Source organism: Rhopalosiphum maidis, chromosome 1, assembly GCF_003676215.2.
Source record: "Rhopalosiphum maidis isolate BTI-1 chromosome 1, ASM367621v3, whole genome shotgun sequence".
NCBI lineage: Eukaryota > Metazoa > Arthropoda > Insecta > Hemiptera > Aphididae > Rhopalosiphum > Rhopalosiphum maidis.
The window spans coordinates 47,856,341-47,883,306 of NC_040877.1; the positions used below are offsets into that span (position 1 = coordinate 47,856,341).

The 26,966-nt window shown below is 29.3% G+C and overlaps 1 non-coding gene across 1 annotated transcript; it reads right to left on the reverse strand.

Moving 5' to 3' along the window:
* Positions 1-13,441: 13,441 nt before the first annotated feature.
* LOC113550752 lies at positions 13,442-13,581 on the reverse strand. Its single transcript, XR_003405061.1, has one exon. It is a non-coding gene; the product is annotated as a U4 spliceosomal RNA (small nuclear RNA).
* Positions 13,582-26,966: the final 13,385 nt, after the last annotated feature.

A 26,966-nucleotide genomic window follows, 5' to 3' on the forward strand; every position in this document is an offset into this window, starting at 1 on the left:
TTAGTTTTTTAAATGTATTTTGAGTTTGTAAGTTATTGTCATTCATTAATTTTATGTTTTCTGCCAATTGTATTGTTATGTTATTTAGTTGATCTTTAAATATAGAATTTTTTATTTCTGATGGAGCTTTGGTTTGTTCACCAGTGATCATAAATTCTACCATTTCGAATTTTCGGATGTTAGCTTTTAGGTCTGTAATGTTATTATTTTCTAAAATGCCGATATATCTGGCAACAGTCGGTTTAAGACCTTTTATTATATTTCGAACCATTTCTGGTTGTGGCATAAGTGGATCTACGCGTTTACATAATGATTCGGCGTCATTTATATACGAGGTTGTTTGCTCATCATCTAATTGTTTTCGTTTTCCTAATAGGATTCGAAGCATGTCAGTTTGGGCTATTGGTTCAAATTCTGTTCTTAGTTTACATTCTAAGTCTTCCCATTTTGTTTTTACTAAAGCATTGTCCTCGGAATTTTCGAAAAACGTTAAGGCTGATCCTTCTAGACATGCGGCAATATATTGAGATTTATCGTCATTAGTCCACCCGTTTATGGAGGCTGCTCTATTGAATTTTTTTAAGAAAGAGTCAATATTATCGGATATAGCGCCTGAGAATCTTCCTGGGTCAAAATATGGTTTTCTAGTGTCCATTCTGTTTATTTTACCGGCGTTGATAATTGGAGCAAAATTATGTTCCTCAAATGCGGAGAAATCTGAAGGTAGAGATTCTCCGTTAAGATATTTAAGTAGTCTAGCTTTTAATTCTGGAACAAGACCTGTACCTATTAGACCTCTTTTATTTAATTCAGATAGTAACTGTAGTTTATTTAATTTGTTAACTCCGGTTGCTAGTAAAATACAAACTGTGTTGTCTGATTCATTTATTTGATCATTAATTTCACTATTACCGTTTGTCATTTATTTTAGAAATCGGAATTATTTGTTGTAAAAAAAATATATTTTTATGAAATAGTGATAATTATATTTCATAGAATTGTTATATTAATTCGATAGTCTAGTATGGTTTATTTTATTTATTACTGGTCTATGATTGGACTATATTATTTATTTATTTATTTTTTTATTTTTTTTTTTTTTTTAAATTTTGGATTTTAACACCTTTGTGTTTAATTCTTTATAATAATCTTCTTTGGATTAATTGTTGTATTAGAACAATGTAATAAATTTGAATTTTAACACTGTTGTATTTAATTCTTTATAATAATCTTCTTTGGATTAATTGTTGTATTAGAACAATGTAATAAATTTGAATTTTAACACTTTTGTGTTTAATTCTTTATAATAATCTTCTTTGGATTAATTGTTGTATTAGAACAATGTAATAAATTTGAATTTTAACACTTTTGTGTTTAATTCTGTAAAATAATCTTCTTTGGATTAATTGTTGTATTAGAACAATGTAATAAATTTGAATTTTAACACTTTTGTGTTTAATTCTTTATAATAATCTTCTTTGGATTAATTGTTATATTAGAACAATGTAATAAATTTGAATTTTAACACTTTTGTGTTTAATTCTGTAAAATAATCTTCTTTGGATTAATTGTTGTATTAGAACAATGTAATAAATTTGAATTTTAACACTTTTGTGTTTAATTCTTTATAATAATCTTCTTTGGATTAATTGTTGTATTAGAACAATGTAATAAATTTGAATTTTAACACTTTTGTGTTTAATTCTGTAAAATAATCTTCTTTGGATTAATTGTTATATTAAAACAATGTAATTTTATGTATTTGTATATATCGATTTTATGAGAAAAAAATTATCTTTCTAAAATAGTCTGATCAGGATCATATTTTAGTGAAATGCCTAGGTTTATCTAAATCTTATGTTTGTGAGAGTCACTTTTGTTGGGCGCCACTTTGTGATGAATTAAAAATAAGCCCGTACGTTGCTATTGATAAAACTTCACCTTATAATAATATATTAACTGAGCTGGTATAGTTAGCTATTTTAATGAATAATAATTAAAGGGATTCTGAATGTCGACTTTCCTTATCCTATCTCTTATTATAAATTAAAGCATATAATTATTACGATTGATTGGGATCGTGAGTACAGATTTTTAAACGAAGGGTATAATGATTGGTGATGCACCTGAGTCTGCATGTCTCAATTGACTTGTCGTTGATGAGGATTTTACCTTTGTAATTTGTGTAAATATATATTAATATAATTTCTTACCTTGTTGATGTTTTTGAACAATTGTAGAATTTGTGAAGAGAATATTAATAATGTTAATTTTCTTGAAATAATTGCAAATATAATCTTAAGTTTTGAATAGAAAACTCTTTAATAATTCACAACAAGATATTGTAAGATTTGAGATAGAACAGAGTTAATTTAATAAGCGGTTATTTATGAGTGTGGTGAATTGAGACGGTGCGTATGAAAATGGCTAAAGTAAGCAGACTGGCTTGAATATTAAAAAGGGGGCTCTACTTATAGTATTGATCTTTGATACCTTGTTGTTCCAAATTAAATTGTTGTTGTTTATTTTGTATAAATACATCAAAATATGTTTTTGTAATATAATGGCATTTTTACATGTATATATATGTATAGTTATTATTTATTAATGGTTTTGTACATTTTGAATAATATCAGGGTACATGGGTTCAGATATTTGTTAAGTGGTTTTTTAGTAATAACATATTTAATAGTATTATGATGATATCAAAACATGAAGCTGTGTGGCGCAATGATGTAGATATCATTACAGAAATAACAAATACTTGGAAAATTGTATGACTGCGTACATTAATGAGAAGCTTACGCGAATTGAATACTTAAAGAAAGTTTGCTTTAAATTTGAAAATCAACGATTTTAAATAATTATATTGTTATATTTTATTCTTTGTGTTTTGTACACCTAATTTAAGTGATGACTTATTGACTTCCAAATCAACGATTTAAAATTTTATACATTATATCATTTTTTTATAACACATATTAACGCATATTTTTAACCAAGTCTACTTTTAAGTTGACAGTCTTGAGCCTGTAAGATTAAGAAGGAAAATGTGCGTAATTTAACTGGAACCAATTCGGCACGCGGAATTGGAGCTCGGGAAACAATTCTGTACCAACCGTTATAAATTATCAAAAAAATTATTCAAGTGATACCACTAATACCTGCATTTATATCTTCCATTGGTGGGTATTGGTACGTTGATATTCTTATCTGCTTCCTATAAACTAAAATTGACGATATTATCTGATGGTAAAATTATTATTTGTCTCTTAAAAAATTGAAGGTTATTGGTTGGTAGTCAAGAGAAAAAAATAAAACATCATAATCGTAATATTAGTCATGAAGACCACTTCTCGTAAATCGAAGAATCCAATAATGTTATTGTTAATATTTTGATAATCATATACTACAGCGCCATCTAGCAACGAATGCGAGAAACAGTGATTTGCGTGCACGTCGACAAGTTTTAAAACGATTGCGGTAGACCGCGCAGTCATTGTCGCCCGGAACTCTGGACACGACGTCCGAATTTGAAAAAGTGTTAAGACTTTCCAGCTGCCACTACCAGCAAAGATTTACGAACTTACTTATATTGATTAACACATAATTAAATAAATAAATATTAACATTGATCATAATATAATATATATATATATGCTACCGATATGCGTTATTGTTGAATAAACACTGTACCTACACGGAATTATTCAGCAAAATCGATTGTTGCAATAATAATCCACCACAAACTTTTAAATTTGCGGATCGTTTATCTGCTATTTATTTTTAAATAACAATAATCATTATTTGTATACTTGTGCTCGATTACCTAATCACGAATCGTAGAACTCGTAACAATCGTAACACTGTAACACAATAAAGTTAAGCAGACAGCCAGACAAACAGACTTTGTAGATGTTGTAGCCTGTAAGCAGTGATTAACACTTTCATCACACATAATTATCAATAAGTTTATCTACCAATCTACCTATAATAGAAGTATAGATAGTGTCTCAAACTTGTATTTTTGAATTGTAATAATTATTGTTTCAAATTTAAGATTCCACGTAAACCAAACATTCATAATTTAGTAAAATTATAGTTTACCGTAGTTTTAAAAAATGTAAATTCACCTAACCATAAAAACAACAGTCGTAGCATTTTTTTCCAATGTTGAGATAACGTATTCCTCAAGAGGAAAAAAACTTAGACTATTTTCCTTACATTATTTAAATAAGAATTGTTTTCCTTCTAATTAATATTCGTATAATACATAAAATTATGATTTTCTTGCCAAGAATGTTATCTAATAAATAAAATAAAAATAAATATTAATTATTATATTTTTTATACCTATATATATTAAAGTATCAAAAATGAAATAAATTTAAATTTAAAATTATAATAATAAAATATTAATTTTCTTATAATAACTTCAAATTAAAATATATTATTTCATAAATGACCATCAATTTTTAAACATTTCTTAATCATCTGAATTCATCTCATTTCACCAAATTACATCGTAAAATAATATATATATATAATTTTGTACACGCTTTTTAAAAATTATTTATCAGTTTATCACGTTTATTCGTTTCGTAATTGCCTATATTTTTAGTTTTTCTTTCCTCGTACTTATTCATGTAGAAGTAGATAATAGAAACTTTTCGTGGAATATCACTACAATATATTGGAAAGCTCCTTACAATTTGTCTAATATATATATTATATATATGTGTGTGTTGTTCTCGGCCAGACCTTTACCGAAAACAGTTGAACGTATTTTTTGGAATACGTCCAACTTCGCATATTCCGCCCACTATACAGCTACTTCTGAGGTACCTACTACGTGTACCTACTGTATATACATGTGGTATAATATAATATATATTTTATATGTATATATGTTCACAAAACGCGTACGACCGGATGTAATCTTATTTCCGCGTACTATATATACAATATACATGCGCCTCCGCGCCAGAAGTGAAAACAGTCGGCGTGCGGCGGCATAAGTCACGTGTACTTGGGCATAGAGCGATGCCGGTCGCCAAAAACGTGTCCGTATTGCGTAACCTCATCCCTTGTGCCGGACACGCGAGCCAATTGGTCCACGATGAGCACATAATAGCAAGTGAAGTTCGCAAGTGTATTTAAGAGTCAAAGAGATGTGTACCTATATATATATGTATGTATATATATATGTGTGTGTGTGTTGGAACACGGCCGAAAGAGTATATTTGCGAAAAAAAACTCTAGTAAAGTACAAGAAGAAAACGTGTTTAAAAGCGTTGGCTTACCGTTGCCAATACTTGTACACCTAAGTATTTGAAAGAATTAAGTACGGTGCAAGTATATTAAAGTCTGCCAAACGTGGTTTTTTTTACAAAAATAGCGAAAAAAATTTGTATTAAATTATACATGTATACGTATTTACAGATGACACATTTATAATAACAATAAAATTTCTGAATAGCGGACGCTGTTAGTCACTGAAATTTCATTCACTATTCTGATGTTTCCTCAGTGAAAGTAATAAAGACTTACCTATTTCCGAAAAAACCTCAGCTTTTGGTAAGTTTTTATCTAGGGATGGACCGATAAAAAACCGATACCCGATAAACTTGAAAACCACAATTTTATGCATAAACCATAAACCGATATTAAAAAATAACAGATACCCGATACCACAAATTTCACATATTACTATGTTAGCCTTCATGATAAACAAATAAAGATATAGAAATTTAAAACCATTAGCCTTATTAATTATACATCTAAATATTTGTGATGATAACCGTATAATATATTATGTTGATTGATTTGTTTTTTTTCTGGTATCGGTTCAAATATCGGTTTAAAAAAAAACCTATACCGATAAATCCAATACCGCCGATATCGAGTATCGGTTCTAGTATCGGTTCATTCCAACTTTTATTGCATATAATGCAGAATGTAGATACTGAGATACCTATTTATATACATGGATGCAGGTCATCATGTTTTCCAGTTTATCCCGTGTTGGCATAATGGAGAACATTGCAAACTAAAATTCTACGTATAATACCATAAATCATAATAGTGTCATAATATTATTATAGGCACCTTCATGGTAAACATTTCCGATTAAAATATTCAAATATAATATACTTACTTTAAAAACTATTAAACTTTAATAAAATCATTATTCAAAAACGAATAATCATTAAATAAATTAAACTATATTTTATTATATATTGTATTTGGTTTAATATAGCAATAACCTAGCTTTTTTTTTTAATTAATTTTTTTGTGATTTCATAGAATATTATACATTATCTTTTTAATACGTATATGTTTATTATAGATTACCCAGAGTAACAACAACATTGGAATTATTATAACAATATAAACTATATATATTTTTTTAGAAACCATTATTGATATCTAATAATATTTAACTATTCATTTATAATAAAGACCTAGTGTTTATAAAAAACAGTTGAACAGTGTACTTGGGTCTAATTTACAGACATACCTTCGCTTTTTAGATTATCGCTAATAAAATTGAAAATACTCTTTATTCGTTAAAATAGCTGAAAATTATTATTATATTTTTTAGAATAATATCTTATTGGAATGTGGTGCAAAAAATCGAAGAGTCATACAACTAAGAGAACTCAAATATACAAACTGTTAAAATACATTTTTTTTTTATTGAAGACTTACATTAACAATTTCCAAACATAACAAACCTAGTGTTTATACAACTGATTATTTTTTCTTAAATACTCGTATTTTTATATTTATTTTGTATAATCAATCATTCCAGCAACAATTTAGTTGTAACTACTATAGTATTAATGTCAAGTCTGTCAAATTCGAAACGTTTTGGTTACTTTAATAAAATCATCGTTTAAACTTTGTTTATTATTATATCCACTTTATTCGATACAGAAGCAGTCATTTTTAATTCTTTTTCACTATAGTTTTAAAGTTTATTTGGTAGTAAATATGTACTAAAACTGTAAATCTTAATTTTTATAGTAAACAATCTATGAAGAATCGGTAGGTATATAATGTATAACCTAATCAAGACTGTGAATTTATTTAAATTAATTTTATGATTTTGCGTATTAATACATTAATAAATAATTAAGATACACATTTTATTCAAGAGTTCAAGACATGCACATTTTTATATTCAAAAAGGTTTTTTTTTACATATTTATTGTATAGTATTTGGAGTAAATTTGTTACTTATTTATATGTAATAGGTATATGAGATTTAATATTTTAATATAAAAAATGTATTTTAATTTTTTGTTAATATTGAGTATTGAATATTTTGAGATCTTTTTATTTATATATTACAAGAATTGTAATATTTAGTAATAACTCTAAAATATAAATACAAATACGATTATTATAATATAAAAACTATAAATTAAGAGTATTTTCCTATTTCCAAACAGATTATTGCTGGGCATTATTATCGAGTGCTTTGCAATGGAGATAATCATAGAGATTGTACTTCGAATTATGTGAGGAATTAATTGTATAGTTTTTATACAATCGCCTACTTGGTTTAATACACTAAACAAAAATATTGGAATAATAATAATCACGAAATAAACAATAAACAAATTGATCAAATATATTTGATTAACAAACGTTTTTATATATTTTAAACAGAATAAAAAAAAAAAAAAAAAAAACATCAAGAAAACTTCGATTAACAATATTATATTTTTGTTTCTCTGTGAATATCATTTTTTAAAGTGCATTCAACTATTAATTGTTAATAGTGTATATTGTAATGCTCAGTTATCTATTATTTTAAACTAAATAACCAATTTATTCATAATGGCATTTTTGAGATTTTTTTGGGGAAAAGTTGAAAAATGTTTTTCTTATCCATTCTACTAAATTGTCAGTGGTTATCTGGAGGTGTTGTTGTACTGTGCTTATACTACTGTTTCAACATGAATAGTTAAAATTATCATTGAAAAGTTTAAATTTTATAGGTAAAGAACAGGTTTTGGTTATGCCATTTATGTCAATCAACAATTATAGAGTACTGTATTATTATCTGTATCGACATATTATTATACTAAGCTAGGTGTCTATTATTTTTAAATAGATAATCAATTTATTCCTAAAGACTAAGATTGATTTATTTAATTTTCGTTTTTAGGTGCCTAATTATTAATTAAAGATATATAAAACTATTATACGTTACCGTTACCATTTTTATTTGCATGTAATATATTATCGTCATTCGTCTATGGTACCAGCTAGATATGGATACTCAGAATACAAAACGATAACAATTAATGAATTAACAACCCTAACACGATATTCGACGGTGATATTGAAGACCAAAATCAAGTGCTGGAAGTCTTAAAAGCGTTTGAACTTAATTAATAACTTTACGACATTGATACTTCGGTTTTGTGAGCAAATGCATTTCAAATCGTAAATCCAATATATTATTATGTTTATGTTTCATTTTTTTTTTCATCGTACTAACCATAATTGTGTTTGTACCTATCGTAAGTGTAACATAATTTTAAAACTAAATCGCTGTCCACTCGTAATAAGAACACGACGGTTAAATATATATATTTTTACAAAAAAAGAACTTCAATGGAATTGTATTTACATATTTATTTCACATTCGTATACTTATCACGAAATGTTCAATTTAGGGAATGGGATTCAACCGTTATGAAGTTGCATTTATTAATATTGCGTGGCACCCTAATTCTATTTTGTAAATAAAATGTTTGCTCTTATATCCTTCTCTTGTTAAACTAAGCATGTTTATATAGCATCTATATTTTCAATTTCCCCATGAATCATCATAATTTATATTTAATAATTTGTATAGACTGATCCATAAAATGTGCTTACCTATTATTTACATTAATCATTTGTCATGACAAAAACAATATATCTCCATCAAATTGACTGGTTAAATTAAAAAATGTTTAATGACTTCTTTAGTGACTACTACACTAGAACCATTTAATGTTGAATGGTATACCATATGACCCTATGATTAAACTTTGTCATCCAGTGCTGGTTATAATCAAATTTATATCTAATGCACGATGAATGATCTAGTTGTTAATAAATAGAATGTCATTTATTTGCTTATCTTTAATTATCTTTAATTGTTGTTTATTTTTTTAATAGGTATAAAAATAAAACAAATTTACTTATTAAGTATCTATCTACCAAAAAGACTGTAGCAATTATCTTCTAAAAATAAGATACGATCGTTTTCCTCTATTATCCATTTTCCACCAACAATAAATTAAGAATAAAAATAATGTTTATGTTTCGTACAAATAAAATAATTACATATAATATAATTATATTAAAATTGTTCTTCAGTAGTTGTTTTAATGTCCATATTATTGATTGCCGAATATACCTCTTCGATATTTTGTGATAAATTTGGTAATAAAGATTGATGGGTTGTATAAATATTTTTTCGGATTCTATGAATATTGGTATTATCAAATTTTAAACACTGTGTAATTTTTCAAGTTCTTTAAATATAATTTTATTTTTGGCCGTGAGAATAAATCATCAATTATCATCAATTGTTTTTCGTTTATATGCATTATTCACTATTTGTCGATTTACTTTTTTGGCAATGGCAAATGACTATGAAAATTTTCGTGTAATTCACCAGCAACTATTTGCTCAGTCTTATATGTGTATATTACTACCTGATATAATACATTTATAATACATGGTTTCTATAGTTTAAATTAAATGATAGGTATTCCTAATAATTTGTTGTTTGAATTAAATTATAATTTCCTACTTACTCAATTTTAACGCGTTTTCACTTTACAATATACGTGTAGGTTTAATAATATAATATGTATAATAAACAATGGTACCTATATAATTTTATGTTATATATACGGAATTTTTATTGCTATCCTTACGAGTAATATTAGATAGGTAAGTAAGTAAATAGTAATAAGAAAGGACCATCATATATTTTTATTCCATACAAAAAAAAATTAATTAAATAAACAAATAAATGACATGGAATTTACTTTATATTATACTACGTATAGGTATATAATCAGTCGTCATAAAAATTGTTTTTATGAACAGTTGTGTAGGGTATGGAAATAGATTATAGACCTTTTTATAAGAGAAAACTCAGTAAATTTATTCTTCGTCATCATTTAAAAAAATATCTTATGCACATAAGATGACTAGGATAATTTATAAACGATATACGTGTAACATTTAATATTTATAAAATCTGTGTCGGTTCAAAGAACGTAGTTGCACTTTTTAAACATTTTAACATTTTGAAATGACTTTTTAAAACTTTTTACCGACGTCTTCATTAATTTTTTATTAATACATTAAAGATTTTTCTAAAATATAATTATATTGACTTGATTATTATTCATGTCTGTTTTTAAAAGTTTTATAAAACGTTCCAATTGCGTATCATATTTGGAGGATTACTCCAACTGACCGACCTATCAAATATACATAATGATATTTTATTAAAAACAGTCGTATTATTATATTTATATTATAATTGCTGTTATGCGGAAAGGTTCGGTAACAGTAAAAGGTATAAATCATGAAGAGAAAATTACCGGAAAATATGTGAAAATGCATTAATATGATTTTCATCTCCTGTATAATACGTCCAATAAAACCTAACCTGTCTGTTTAAATTAATAAGTTAAATGCGCGATTCAATTAAGTAACATGACCTATGCGCCTATTTAAATGGAATTAAAAATACTACATTTTTCTTAATTTGAAAACACTTTATAAATAAAATGATAATAATAATAGTAATAATGTGTATTATATTATGGATTGCTGATCCGTGATCATTGTATAGTTACGTTGGTTCTATATGGTGTAAGAAAAGTAAGACCAAGTATTAAATACAAAAACCAAATTTGTAGTAGTTTTAAATATTTTGTGTAATTGATTTATTTTTACGATTCTTCTTTAAAATTTTAAGTCTCAAACCATTACTCGTATTTGTATAAGTACATCACATTATTGTTTCGCCTTAGCACAAAAATATATCGAGCAAATCGTAAGAATAATATTTATATTACACTAAAATATAATAAATACTGTAAATATTTTTCGTTGCACTTAAATACCGAGTTCATAAAGAATATTATTACCTAAAATATAATCAATTCATTTCAAAAAAAAGTGATGTACTTATGCGATGACTGGGGTTTTTGTTTAAATTCGACAAAGGATGAGGTGTATTTACATTACAACTTAAAACTAAAGCGAACATTTTTCTTAGGACTTTTTTACTTACGAAATGAGATTGAACGAAAACATTAAATATCAACGAATCTGTTATTATTGTAATGCGAATACCAACCAGGATTCAAATAATATTATGTATATTGTATATATATTATATAGTTTCCTACTAAGAAAAAGATGAAAAATTATATAAAACATTTCAGCCAAGGTTTGCGAAACGATACGCATTTTTTTAAAATTGGCTATAGAATTACTGGTTTTTAGCAACTTAAATTATAATTTAATGTTATTCTTATTAACTTCGATGAAAATAATAATTAATATAAATTCACAACAACTTTATTCAGAGTAGTCCTTCAGAATAGTTACAGATGCGCCGTTAGAAACTTTTTCGGTAGTTCAGTTTTTATAAAGAACAAACATGTATGTAATATTGTGTTTCTATGATAATACAAAAATTCCGGTTATTCGACATTGTGCTAAAATTATTTTATTTACTTCGTATCTGTAACTTCTGTATTTATAATCAATGGTATTACCTTTGTTAGTGTCATACAAACTATGCCGCACACTAAATTATTATAACAAAATTATTATTTTATGACAAATTTTTAAAATGTGTGAATAGTTAATTTTAATTGATGAATTCTATCTCTGTATATTCGTATATGATATAGGTATAATATAAATACTTATAAATGATGTTCTACGATTTGATGAATTGGACTATTTGATAGAACAACGATTTCAAATGCGATAATTCCGGTTGTATTGTTTTAAAATCATATTAAGTGACGCGGACTGTGATGAGACTACAGTCGCTTGTCGTTATCTCATCAAAATTGGTGTTGTGCGAGAAGTGAGAATAAGACACAAACACCAAATGCAAAATTGAGTATTTATTAGATCAAAATACTAATATGAAATACACTCGAAATGGCCGGCGGTCGTCGTCACGTACTTGATTAGTTGTAATTCGTTGAACATCATCGAGGAAAATCGTTGTCTTTTCCGCCAGTCCGAATGTACTATGTCTACTACGTACAAACACAGCCAGTTCGGTCCGCTGTCCTACTCGTCCATGATCGGATAAGGACATAACGTGGGATAGTCAAACGAGCTGCAGTGTGTAATGAAGTGATGTTCTATCAAATATATATTATATTTATACATAGGTACGTATTTTGGTAAGTTATAGAACATCAAATGTAAGATACAACGCTGTTTCACACTTTTCTGGTGTACAAGAAATTTTATTTTTCTAATTAATGCATATTTACAGTTTCTAGCGCTAGTTTGCTGTTGTAGATTTTTAAATATTAAATATAATTTTATAAGCATATTTTCATATAATAAGGGAAATAAACAATATAAATATAACTTCAGTAAAGTATACAAATACGTGAATGAAAATTTATATATTTTGATTTTCACAATATAGTAGTTATGTTATCATGAAAAATCGGACAATTTATTCTATTTATTTTCAATACTTTGGTTTTTTTTTAAATTTATGTCAGACGTATTGTATAAATTTGTATTGTAATTTTTGGATTTATAGTGTTTACGATCCAGAGCTGACCAATTATATCTAAATACTAACATATTCTATATAAAAATATAAAATTTATTGTATTAAAAATATCTAGAACAATTTTGTCAACAATTTTATTTTGCACATTTACCGTATTTTAGTGTTTTTAAGTGCATATTAATGAACTAAAAATGTACTTTTTTAGTGCTATAATTTCAGAGCCCTGATTATTTTGAACAATATAAGTGTAAACATTAGACAATTTAAATTACACCACGTTATCCTTATCACAAACATTAAAATGTGTGCATTCTACAATATTGTATTTTGTATTAATGATAATATAACAATAATGTGAACAGTCTTTGAGAAATATGATACTTAGGGATAAAAAATGTCACTGAAGTATTTAATAAAGTCAACGATGTAATGATTAACTTGTTTTTGATGGATTTTTAATTTTAAACAAAATAGAAAAATATACAAGGTGTAACAAGACTATTTAACAAACTTTGTAAGCTAACTACGTATGCTGTTAGTAGGCGAACAAACATTTATGAAAACGAGGCAAAATAACAAAGGTGTTGGTGTATTCTAATGTAGTAATTAACATTGATTCGAGCGATATGAGCCCGTTAGGGCCTTCAAAGATTGCCTGCGCGGACAGTGTTTCATGTCCACACGGCGGGGTATTGGTTAAAGTTTTCAACTAGCAATAATCGCACCTCGGTTAAACCTCATCGGTTACGATATCGCCACTGCGCAAAGCTGACGGGTCCGGTGGATCAGGGCTGTCTTATGTTGTTCCGAGACTGTGGCCGACGTGCAGTTGGCCATCCGGCGGTATTCCCGGTAACCGGACAGTTCAATGCCCAGTTATCGTTCAAGTGGTCGGTGGCATCGTCCTTGATCTCTAGATGGCAACCTTACGATGGGGTGACCGGCACAAGCTGGACGTCGACGTCCGTCCACCGGATTATGGGACGTCGGTGGACAGACCGGAAGGCAACTGTCCGTTCGGCGCGCTCTATCGGCCGAAAACCGTACTGCGGTGGTGAACGTATCCGTCGTGATTTTTTGACGGAGACGGCCAAATGCGTGAGCGCTATCCGTCCTCCAGATGGAGTCGCTAACAATTTGGCCGAGTACCGATTTCTGAATAATATTATTATCACGCGCGGGTTGAAATTTGATATTTGAATCTATTCCGTTATTTTTAGTTTTAGCCTCCTACTTGCCTACATATCATTATAATTTAATATATCAAATAACATACTGCTATTATATAACGAATAATATCATCTTATAATAACATATTACAATAATGTGCAGTTAATTTGTCACGAATCGTGAAAAATTTATTTTTACTATTTAGCTTATAGTGCATAAAATTAAAATGCATTTTGTATGCTTTTTTATCATTAACGCAGTCATTTTTGAATAAGAACAAATAGTAATATTTATTCTTGATGGTATAAATGGACACAGATTTTTACTGTTTTTATAAATCTTGTGATTTTATGAAAATTTGATGATATTTTGGAGCTAATACAATTGGGAAACATTATTCATTAAGGAGGTCGGAGCCGATGCATTTTTAGTATTAATAGACGTATTATAGGAAAAACATTCATGCTCTGTAGAAAAGTCAGATTTTGTTGATTTTTTTTTATTTAAAATAAGACAATATTTCGCAGGTCGGATCAAAGGCCGATTTTCGAAATTATAATAATTATAGAAGCTATAATATGCATTATGCTTTTAAATAATTCAAAATATTTATTGTTTCTATAAAATCATTTTAGCATTATTCAAAGTAAAATTAAAATTTGGGACACCTCCCTCCTTCCACAAAGAACATTAGGAATATCTTCATCTCTTATATAACCTTTAAATCACTTTTAGATGAATTAGCTGTACCAAATGAGTAGTCCTGGTTAAACGCGATAATACAGAAAGAAAATAAAAACTTTATTGTAATAAATGATATGATTTTAAATTTTCTAAATATAATTGAAAAAAAAACAACATATAACTGATTTAAACTATCAGATATAATTTTTTTGCTAGAATAAGTATTTGTTGATAATACGTCTAATGTTTTAGAACAACATGCCACATGGTTTATCGTGTGTTGCATCATGTGAAAAATGATTAACTTTTTTAAAAACACTAAACATAAATAAAACAAATAATTAATATTTCACGAACATTATCATACATTTTACGTGTAAATAAATAAATTAATTTGTTCACGGTAATATTAACTGTATACTGTACATTATTTGTATTCTCTTTATTATAGGTAATTTAAATAATGTACTTACCTACTGCATTTTTTTGGGATCTCTTATCTTCCGATAAGTTGATACATTTCTTGTCTTTCATGTCTACAATTATTTGCGAAAGAATAAAATAAATAGATATATTATATTCACCTTGCTAATAACATAATATCATTTCTATGAAACGATAATGCGCGGACTAATTTATATACACTCGCACACACACACACACACACACACACACACACACACACACACGCACGACCGATACTATACTTGCGAATTTAATTGCCTAAATTTTACTCCTCAATAAATGGCCGACGCCGACACACTTAATATTAATAATATCAAGATCTGAAAATGTAACACAAGCTGTATTATAAATTTGTTTAATATTTACTACACATACATACACACATACACAGCGCTGACGAAAGGGCAGAAGTGCAGGACAGAAGAAGCAGCTGCTCAGGGTTTATCGATTGAAGTGAGATTTAATAATTTTTAAGCCTATAATTTTGTTTTTCAAATTAAAAATCAAATGCCGTCTGTCATGTGAAAATGTGTAGGGTATTTAATTTTTGAATTTCAGTATTATGTTTAGTAGTATAATATTATCATACAATAACCAACAGAAAATTTTTGGCCTGTCTAATACTCGTGTTATTGTTATATTCGTTTTTCATTTTACGAGCTTACGATTGACATTGGTCATGATGTCATGTGTACAAAAAGTTACTGACTAATTAAATTTTAATAAACTGATTGAAATTTTTGCTACAACCAAGGCTAGAAAAAAAATGTGACAATAATTAGATAATTTTGTAAATAATTTAAAAAACAATACTAATGTGGCGAATATTGCGAGTATTGCTCAGATACCGATAATGACGTCTATTGTCACCTGAATGACACGCGTTTGCCTAATATTATTGGTTGATATCTGCAACGGCGAAGAACATATTATTATTTATTTATTTACATTTTTAGGGGATCATATTATCTCAACCGAAGATTCACGCACGTGGATATAATGGATCTTAAGTTAGTTCGTTGATTAAATAGCGTATGGCTGTAAAACGTTCTGTTAAAAATATTATATTTATAAACGCGCGTTTCTGTTTAAGGGTTGGATTTAGGGTGGAGAACTCGTAAAGTCATACGTGGGAGTAATATTTTCTTATTTTTTTGGCGTAAATAATTGTACTTACGTACATATTGATGTGTTTTTCTTTTATAGTTTATACTTACATAATACAATACTATAATATCTATATGTTGGATGCGTAGGTATCTATATTTATTCATCTAGATGATGACGGATACAGAATAATAAGATTTTACCTAGATACTGTTCAACTATATGCAATGCATGCACGGATTTAATTATTATTACTCGAACAGTTATAATTTCAAAATTACTCAATTTAAGACTATTCTAGCGCAACAAATTATATTCAATCGAATATTATATAGTTCTACCTTCTACCAAATGGTGAATTCAACATACTCATTGTATTCAATTACGTCGCAGAATAGGTAATGATAATAACGTGTACGATTTATTCATGACATTTTACTGTGTACAAATTGACGTAGAATTGTAGAAGTACTCGTACATTAACCGTGGAAATCTTTTTTTTAAAAAAAATGTAGTTTAACAATTTATTTAACCACGTTTCGTGGGTGTTGTGAATCTATTTTATCGATCGAACGACCATTTATCAAATAAAGGTGCCAATAAGGTGAGAAGGTAAGGTATGTATACTTATATTTTGTACAAACTGTGAAATTTATTTTAAAACATTTTATATTGATACTGACAAATTTATAACATTGAAATTACTAATCAATTATAATGGTAGATTTATATTACATAATTTTAAAGACATTTATTACTTAATCAAAAATTTAAGGGGGTGTGCATACTTGGCTAATCACCCTATATTACTTTAAAAAGGTATAAACAAATTATATGTTTGTTATCAAAAAATTCAGGAACAAAAACTGTATCCAAATAATGACATTTTTTTAAAAAAGCTCTAATGGAAATTAGTTCGTGAATTGATTTTGTTGTAGTTTTTTGTACAATGTACAAAGTACATGAATAAACAACACATATATGTAATCTTAAGTTGAAGCTAGGGAAATTAAATTAGCAGTATAATATTATTATATACTCGATATTTTTACGTGAACATTTTTGAAAACCTACATTAATTAGATGATCTTATCAACATGTATATAATACGTTCTTATATATTATATTAAATTAAAAAAACCTCAGATTCACTTGTCAGTAGCTAAAATATTTCTGGTAAAAATAATTATTTTCTGGAATATGTTTCTTCTTTTACTATACATCATCAACGTGCAGTAATATTTTTTTTTCAATAGGTACCTGCGCTCCTTTAGACATATACATTACAATTATTACAAGCGGATAAAACTTTATTAGCAAAGCGTGTACACTACTATACAGTGATACACGCAATAAGTTTTAATCGCCGGGTTTTACAGTAATTCAGTCATACAATCATTTTAATAAGGTTATCGGTTATACAAAGAAAAGCGGTCAAAAACGTTTAAATATTAATTTAAATTGTATTCTAGTTGTAATATAGACGAGTAAGTTTTAATTTCCATAGGTGGAATTCAACAATGGTCAATGACAACATATCTAATTCATTGTAATTTATAAAAACAGTAACATTTTTATTTTTTTATCATTATGATTAAATTTATATTATTTTATAATATAATAGTTAATAGTATATTCTTAATTTACTACAAGCAATTAGTACTTGAATTTCATCAAAATGTATTGTTTTTTTATTATAAAAATGAAATACCTTAACGTATGAATAATCATCGAACATTTCAAGTCTCTATTGTTAAATAGAATAAAAACTCTCAAACTTAAACTCAAATACCTCACTAAATATGTATTTTTCATTTAAAAAACGTGCTTTATTTTCAAAATGTAATATATAATATACTATATTAATATCAATAAATTAATATTGATTAGCAAATCGTTTTCAAAAATATGAATTTGTCAAATGTTTTTAAAACAAAAAAATAACCACCCTCTCGTAGAAATACGTACACATACAATAATAATATATGTTGCACTACAATAGTATAATGTACGAACCACGGTTGTCGTGTGGTTATAGACGATTTGTTAAAAGCCCGTCTTTTTGCGGCCAGTGCGATAAAGATAAGACCATGTTCGCGCGTTCGGTTCAGTTGTTTTCCGACAAACGTATCAGCTGGAAACGATGGCGACGGACCGACGACACATCTATTACTATTATTTTTATCGTCATTATTTACATTGCATTATATATATATGTATAACCGTTTATATTATTATTATTAAACTATTATTACAAAGTCATAATATCAGCGTTATATTGTGCATTTGTATTCGCAGCTTATCTTATGTGATTTTTCGCACATTTTCGGCAGTCAACTCGCTATAAATTATAATATCTGAGCGTGAGCTATTTTTATTACATTTTTCTCCATTTTTGTAAGATACATTTCGGACACAGTGGATTACATATTATTATATATAGAAATACACCTTAACCGGAATGTATTGTAATATATATATATATATATATGTGTGTTATTTTTAGACAAAATTATAAACTGAAACAATAATTTATTATTATGTAGTATATTGCTATATTAAAATATTGTTATTTTATAATATCGACTGACCTGGTCGATTGGTTAATGGTTTCCTGCTACGGACGGGTACATAAACATTAAAGGGTGATGTTTAAATAATTATTATCATATTACAATACCTACCGGATACTTTAGTTATTATTAAATTATAAAATATTTTTGATGACGCATGAATTGTAGTCAAACGTGTATGGACCCTATAGAATTAAGACATTAAGGAATGTCTCCGTATTTTAAGACGCTTCTCTGAATTCAGAGTTGTGCATTTAATAAAACTATTCGATCCGAATTCCAATTGTCTAAACACAAAATGGAAAATAAACAAATACCTCGAACATTTCATTATTACACAAGTTGTAAATTGTAGTTTGACATTTTCGGCGTTTTTAGTGGTTTTTTCTTTCTTTTTATTGTTTGTTTACAATAAAGCTTTAGGAAATTCGTAATTTTAAAATACTCGAAATACCACGAAACCTAGCAGGAGTCGTATCTTTTTGTATATATTATACGAATGGATTAAAGCAAAACAAAGGAAATGTAGCCAAAAAAGTGTTCATACATGTATAGGTATCTGATATAAAATAAAACACCTATGCAATTGTAATAAGTAGGTAATATTTTTTTTCATTTTTACTATATTTTTCTAAAATAAATAGTATTTGTTTTATAAGAGTTTTTTAAGACCATTTTAAGAACTATTAATAAATGTTGATAAACTATTATTATTTAATCCTTAAAATTTGCATCGCCTCCATCATATCTTCCACACCCATAATAATAGATCTATTATCCTGATTACACATATTTAATAATATATCAAAAACTATTCGTTCGAATTTTTATTCTGATACTTGTTTTTGAATTTCATTAATTTAAGATGACGCTACGAAGGTGACGAATGTTAAAATTAGCCAGAAAACCGTCAATCTACGAAATTTAATTTTTAAAATTTTTTTTTCCTTTCGACCTTCCAATTATATTTTATTAGATACCTTCGGCAATGCGTATAATAATTGTATATTGCTTATATTCGACACACGCGTGTGCGCGTGGAGACGTAATATACACCCACCTACATCAATAACAATAATAATAATAATATTATTATTATGAAGACTTCATATTATATAATATTATTATTGTTATTGTACACGGCTGGAGTGTGTGAGACGCGTAAGGGAACAACACGACTCGCAATAATTGTGCATTTCACGTGACCCGTGTCGGTCGACGACGTTGGCGGTGGCACGGCGGGCGCGAGGAATCGGAGACACTTTTACACCTATACAACGCGGCCGTGGTGTGCGCACGCGAGTGTGTGTCACAATAATACCTAAAGGCGGGGGCGGCACATTATTTATTCAAAAGGCACGTGCGATACGCGTACATAAATGTGTATATAACCTGTACATATAGACGTAAACCGTACACACGGGTATATTATGCTTGTAATTCGCAAAATGTATACACGGCCGAATTTTAAACACTGCGTGATAAATAATGCATGCGCGCCGAAGTTATCAATTTTATTCGCCTACGTCGCTCAAATTATTCGTCAAACTTTTGATAAGCTTATTTAATACAATAAATCCTGTTGGCATATTATTGCGTGTATAATATTATAATATCATCGTCGCGTCGCATATATAGGTAGGCACTATATTGTCGACTACACGGCCTCTCGTTTTTTTTTTTTTTTTTTTTTTGTTTCATAAAAGCACACGCTGAGAACACACAAACGTTCTCTCGCTCTCTCCTCTCTCTCGCTCTTCCTCGCTCACTGCTTTACACTGCAAGCTTTTGCGTCGTTAATTTAATCACCAAGTCAAATAGACACACGGAATGGGGGGGAGGGGGTTGCACGCCACCACCGTCGTCGCCGAGTTGCTTCGGTGCGAAGTTGGAATAACGCGTACGTGTGCGTGCGGCGTGTGTGTCTTAATCCCAATTATTGTTATTATTACTGTTATACCCGTAGGCCGAAATGGTAGGTAGCTGTATAGTTTACATGGGCCAGACGGTGGACAAGCGGGCGGAGAATTATTATTTTAGTCCGCTCGCCACTCCTCCGCCTGCAAACACTGCAGGTATAACCCGCGTGAAAAATGAGTTCAACGAAAACGTGCGAAACGTCGACGAATTTTCGTTAAATTGAAATTAATACATTTATATAGCTACATATATACAATCGCGGTACGACTTAAGGGCGTTTTCCTACACCGGTGACCGCTCGCGTGGTGGTCCGACGGCCGATAAATCTCAACCATGTTAAATCCCGAGCCCTCCCGCGGCCACCGCCACCGTCGCAGGTCCTACCGCGATGTACACGGTCCCGTATAATATACGCGCGCGTGTCTTATTTATTTATTTCCGCCTTCTAGCCCAATGTCTGTTCTCGTCCTGATGCGATCCGTAAATTTTCTTTTCTTCTTAAACATCTCGTGCGTACAAATTTTTGTCTATAGATGTGAAAAAACGAGTTAACCGACGAATGGATTATTCGAGACAATAATACATTATATTAAAACTAAACCATCGCTTGGTTTTAAAATGAAAATACTGAATACCTGACTATACCTGATGCTTTATGGTTAAAAAAAAAAACCCGCGGTTAATATTATTTATTAAAGCCATCTATTTAAATATTATAATATCTTAATAGTTATATATAGTATATAACACATTTATTGTAATGATAAACCTACTTGGAATCTTGCAACACCAAATCGAAAATAATGTGTACAAAAAAAAAAAAAAACATTACAGGAGAGTGTTAAAGATAATGGAATAAGTAAGGTTGATAAAAAAAACTCAAAATCATACATTTATCGACATCGGATGTATTAAATATATAGTTTAAACAGAGAAATAACATTTACTAAAATATACCAACTAATTGAATTGTCGTTGAATATGATGTATAATATTAACAATGGTTTAAGTAAATAGGGAATGTAATCCTTTATCGTTTGAACATCGAATCGTATCGAAAGAATAATGTGTAATAAACTACTACATCTCAATATTATTTTTGGAAATCATGATATTAGAATTTAGAGTACATCATTCATTTTCTTATTGTCCGAATGTATTTTAATATGCACCAATCGAACGATTGTCTATTAGTAATTATTAATATTATAGTTTGTTGTTATACATCATTGACCTTAGTAGAAAACAACAATTTATTTCTGCAATATAGTTATTATTGGAATTACACCAGAAGAGTATTTTTAAACATGTTATTGGTAAATTTAAGTGACTGAGTAATGATACATTATATAGTATACACGGCGTATTGGAGTACTTAAGTCTGCGTAAGAGACATTTAAGTTTAACGACTGTGTATATTTTTAAACAATAAGCATTTAACAAAATAATATAAAGGACACATTAAATGAACACAATAAATTGCAGTAGAAGTATAGTAGGACGACAATAATCACAAGTCAACAATGACGAAATGAATAAAACGAGCGGGGCGTTAAACTATTATTGTAATTCAGGTGTAATCTAAAATTATAATTTATAATATAAGGTTAAATTAATGTAATGGCAATTAGCAACCTCTTAATTACGCGTCTAGTTATATATACTTTCAACCGAAATAACAGGTATCAGTGTATGTAGGTATCTATAGTAAAATCTAACCACATAATACTTATGCAAATGGAAAATGGCTTATTATAATAACAACCCTTTCTTTATAATGTTGCCAATCGTCACGTGGCCAACAAGTATAGGAGCGGTCGGGTGCATACAATTATATAACGCGCGCACCGACCCAATAATCCTCGCGTGCTACCTATTATACCTAAGCACTAACCGATCAACTGCAGACGTGTAGCGTGGTATGCCGTGGTTCTATGCCACCTTTTAAAGCTTATTATTAGCGTGATAAATTATGATTGCTCAAAACCCGAATAAGTTTATTATCACAAATTGTGTACTTAGGTAGTAGGTAAACAAGAAAAACACTCTCAATACTCATATTATATATAGTAATAGTACCGTTATAGGTATAATATACTTGTTAGTTATTAATCTAAAATATCGTGTTTAATATTTTATTTCGGTGTTGAAATTATTGATTTATCATCGAGAAAACGAGTAAATTGATCGATTTTTATGCTGGTGATTTTCCCTTTCCGATTTTTTAACAACAATAATGTATGCGATTCGTCTAAAGGATTATCCGGCAGAACGTGCAGGGCGCGTCTGTCCCGCGGCGCCGGATAACTGCTGTGCACCGCTGCGTGCGGAACCGCGAAGGGTGTTACAGTCATCAATAATTTTCATCAAACAAAGCTCGCTAAACAACCTATATACAGTGACGACTCCCGTATGTACAATCTTGTCGGGACGTGTACATGCGAATGCAAGTGTGTGGTCGCCGTACAGCTTCCGTGTACTGTGTCGGGTACACCAGACGATGCACACACACACACACACACACACACGCACACGTTTCGCGATACTGTTTAGCGGAACGACAAGACGGAGAGAATGCGCGTCCTCACTATAAATTATTTATATAGCCACTGCTGCTGCGCTGTCGTTATGTCACGACAATCGGGGCAGGAGACTCGTACTAGGTTTATATTATTATCGCTCCTGTCTACAACTGTTCACGCGCCGCTTGACACGGAAGCGCTTTTATCGCGAAAAATTAATCCGCGCACACGGGACGTAGTAGTTGCCGGTACGATTTCAATAGTCAACGCGCGATCGATACGGACCGAGATGATTGCGATGCCGAAAAATTCCCATCGAAATAACGATGTCTCTCTATAGAAAATTTCGTAAAATCTTTTGACATGTACGGTTGTGTCGTGGGAGACCAATCTCTGCAGATCCCGACACTAAACATTCGTGTACGCTACCGTGCAATAAAGACGGCGTATAAATAAATCAAATAAATCGGTATATTAGATTGTGTGTGTGTGTGCGTGCCCGGAGGAAATCCTAACGGGGTTTTCCATACCTATACCGATGAGGTTTGTACATTTTCGTCGATTACTATATACAGCTATAATAATATATATATATATACACTGCTTTCTTTTACGTTACACGGTAGCTGCTCTCCGGCATACAATACTGCCGTAGCGAGGACGATGATGATGATGATAATAAAAACAATAATAATTTAAAACGATGACCTTCTCTACAGATGGCGAAACGCCAATCTCTATGGGAGACAACCCTTGTGGATAGCGAACCGTAATAAACTTTAAGACGTATAATAATTTCAGTCATATATATATTCTTATTTATTTAACTTCAAAACATTTAATGTAAATGTTACAAACGTGTATTAAATAATAATATATTATTAAATATATTGTATAATGCTTCTATAATATTAATATATTATATAACAATTTTTTTCCACAACATATTTATTACACTTCAATAATAAATATATTTATATATTATATGTGTGATCACGATCAAAGGCGCCCGTTTGTTGAAACCTAGGGGGTAACAATTAGACTCATAAGTAAATTTTCGTAATATTATCGTTAGAAAAATTAATTTATTATTCATAACTAAAAAAATAACAATATTTTTTCTATTCTAGGGGGGTGACATGTCACCTCTTTGCACCTCTTAATGTGTGCCCTTGATCACAATGATTTTATGAAGCCTACAATTTTATAAGTAAATGCTATAGTAACAAATAAATTAACAGAAAATGTTTTTGGACCATGCCTCTGCATGACTAGTTACTACACATATCAGTATAAATCACTATATTCGTAAGAATAATTTCTTTTTTTACCTACAGACATATCGCGGTCATAAATGCAATTATTGTGGTTTATTTCTTTATGATATAGTGTAGTTATTATGGTGTTGGATATTTTGAATTTATTTCACGATTTATATTAAAACCATAATATAGGTTATAGGTAGGTCATAGGTACTAGGTATATTGATATAAGTGCACAATAAGTATGTTTTTTGTCTATACACGTAGATGTACCGTAATATACGAAATAACATAGTTTTCGAAACACGTCGGCGTTAGTAATTTAGTGCGGTACATCGAACCGACGCAAATATAAAATATAATATACTCCGAAGGGTAGGCAAAAAAAGAATGTCGCCATCAGCTATAGTAGTAGTAGAAGTAATAGTAGTAGCGTTATAGTTGCAATATTGTGACGACAACAACGGCGTATTGTTCTTCTACACGTATTATAATCGCGCTTAAACACACACACACACACACGTCGTAGGAATTTAACGTTTAGAAAGCAATCTCTGTTCGCTGACGCCACCGCTGCCTCTTCTTTTATTCATATTATATCCGTCACCGGTACGCGGCAGTCCTCTCGTGGAAGGTTCATCCGCGATCTCTTTCCGCGTTTGCGGGCGCGGAGTAGTCTGTGCATCTCTCGCCCAGTGTTGTGTAGTATATGGCGTTTCGCGCACTACGCTAGTGCTGAAGTGAGGTGGGCTGACAAAGGATATACATATATATATATATATATAGAAATACGCAAAATCGTATTACAAAAAACTTCTGTTGGATGGTGATGACGGTGGCGGTACTCGATGCAGTGGTGGGGTGGTTGTTCGGGTACTGGAGAGGAGGGTTTCTCGGGATAGCTTTCTCGCTGATGAAATCGCATTCCGCGGAACCAAAAACCCGTGACCGACCGACGTCTCGACCGCCGCCTTTATCGTTTTGCGCGCGCCGTGAAAACAAAACGGAATTGTGCGGCGAGACGTCAACGCCTTGAAAAAATTTTCTCGCATTTTTTTTTGGTTTTTTGACCTGAGAAATTTTTCCTTCCTACTTCGTCCTATACTTCCCAGAGCGACCGCGTATAAACGAAAACTCACGGTGATAAAATAAAAACCAACAACAACAAAAACATCATGAACGACGCCACTATACTACTACATATACATTCAGGACGCGAGTAAAAAGGAAAATAAAACCGAACAAATGTTATTTAATGTATAAAAGATATAGAATATAGATGTACAATTTATACGTTCGGGACATAATATTATTGCTGTTGTATTCATTGAACAGTATATAAATTTATTTCAACCAATATTCTATGTCTCCAATGATTTTTGATGTGATTATTATTGGTGACCGTCAACTGTGCACACCATCAGCATGTAATTATATGACAAATGCGTGTTTAGTAATATTACTTGTAAAATGATAATATACAGCATAGAGAATTTATTAAGATAGTTTTAAACTATCGCTAGTAAACTATTCAAACTATTATATTTATATTTATATTTATTTTACTATTTTTTTAAACTATTCACTATTATATATGTTGATAGTTTTTATTGTTATTAATTTGTCTTTCTACTCGTGCAGTACATTATGTATTCAATATTTGGATGATAAGAATTATATCAACATTTTACTAAGCAACAGTACACAATGTAAATTTAAAATTGGTGTTAATGATTTTTACCGGTATTTAAATACTTATTAATGACTTAATGATCATTAATATAAAAAAGCGTTTTTACGATTTTTAGACTAATCATTATAATGTTGTTTTTTACTATTTAAAATGTATAAATATATTGACTCTTTGTATCTGTCGATTTATTTTAAATTGTTCAAAACTAAGAGTATTCATAGAATAATATTATAGAAATTGACTAATTTTCAATATAGATTGGCCGTTTTATTTTTAGTACCAAATAATTAATAAACTAAGGTATCCATAAACTATGAGGTAAGCTAGATTTATTTTCAAAATAATTAAATTTATTGTTGTTTCAAATACAATACTTTCCAATACCTTATAATTGTACAAGCTTTAAAAAAATATATAATATTATGTGACACGGCGTATAGCATAGGTAATATATTAGGCACACTCTGTATAATATATTACGGCTTAATACTTCTTGTTGTAATTTTAAACGTATAATATAATATAATATATATTATATACTAATTATTTTAGTGTTTAATAATAAGTGTTGTACATTAACAAGTTTCATTCACCTTGTACTATATTAGGCACTAAATACCCATATTGTCACGTTATTATATATTCCCGCGAATCTCTTAAATTATGTATATTATATCTTAAAATCAAAAACAAAATAATTAGAAATATGTGTAATATTTATGCCATTTACATAAAAACCAATATCTATAATAGGTAATA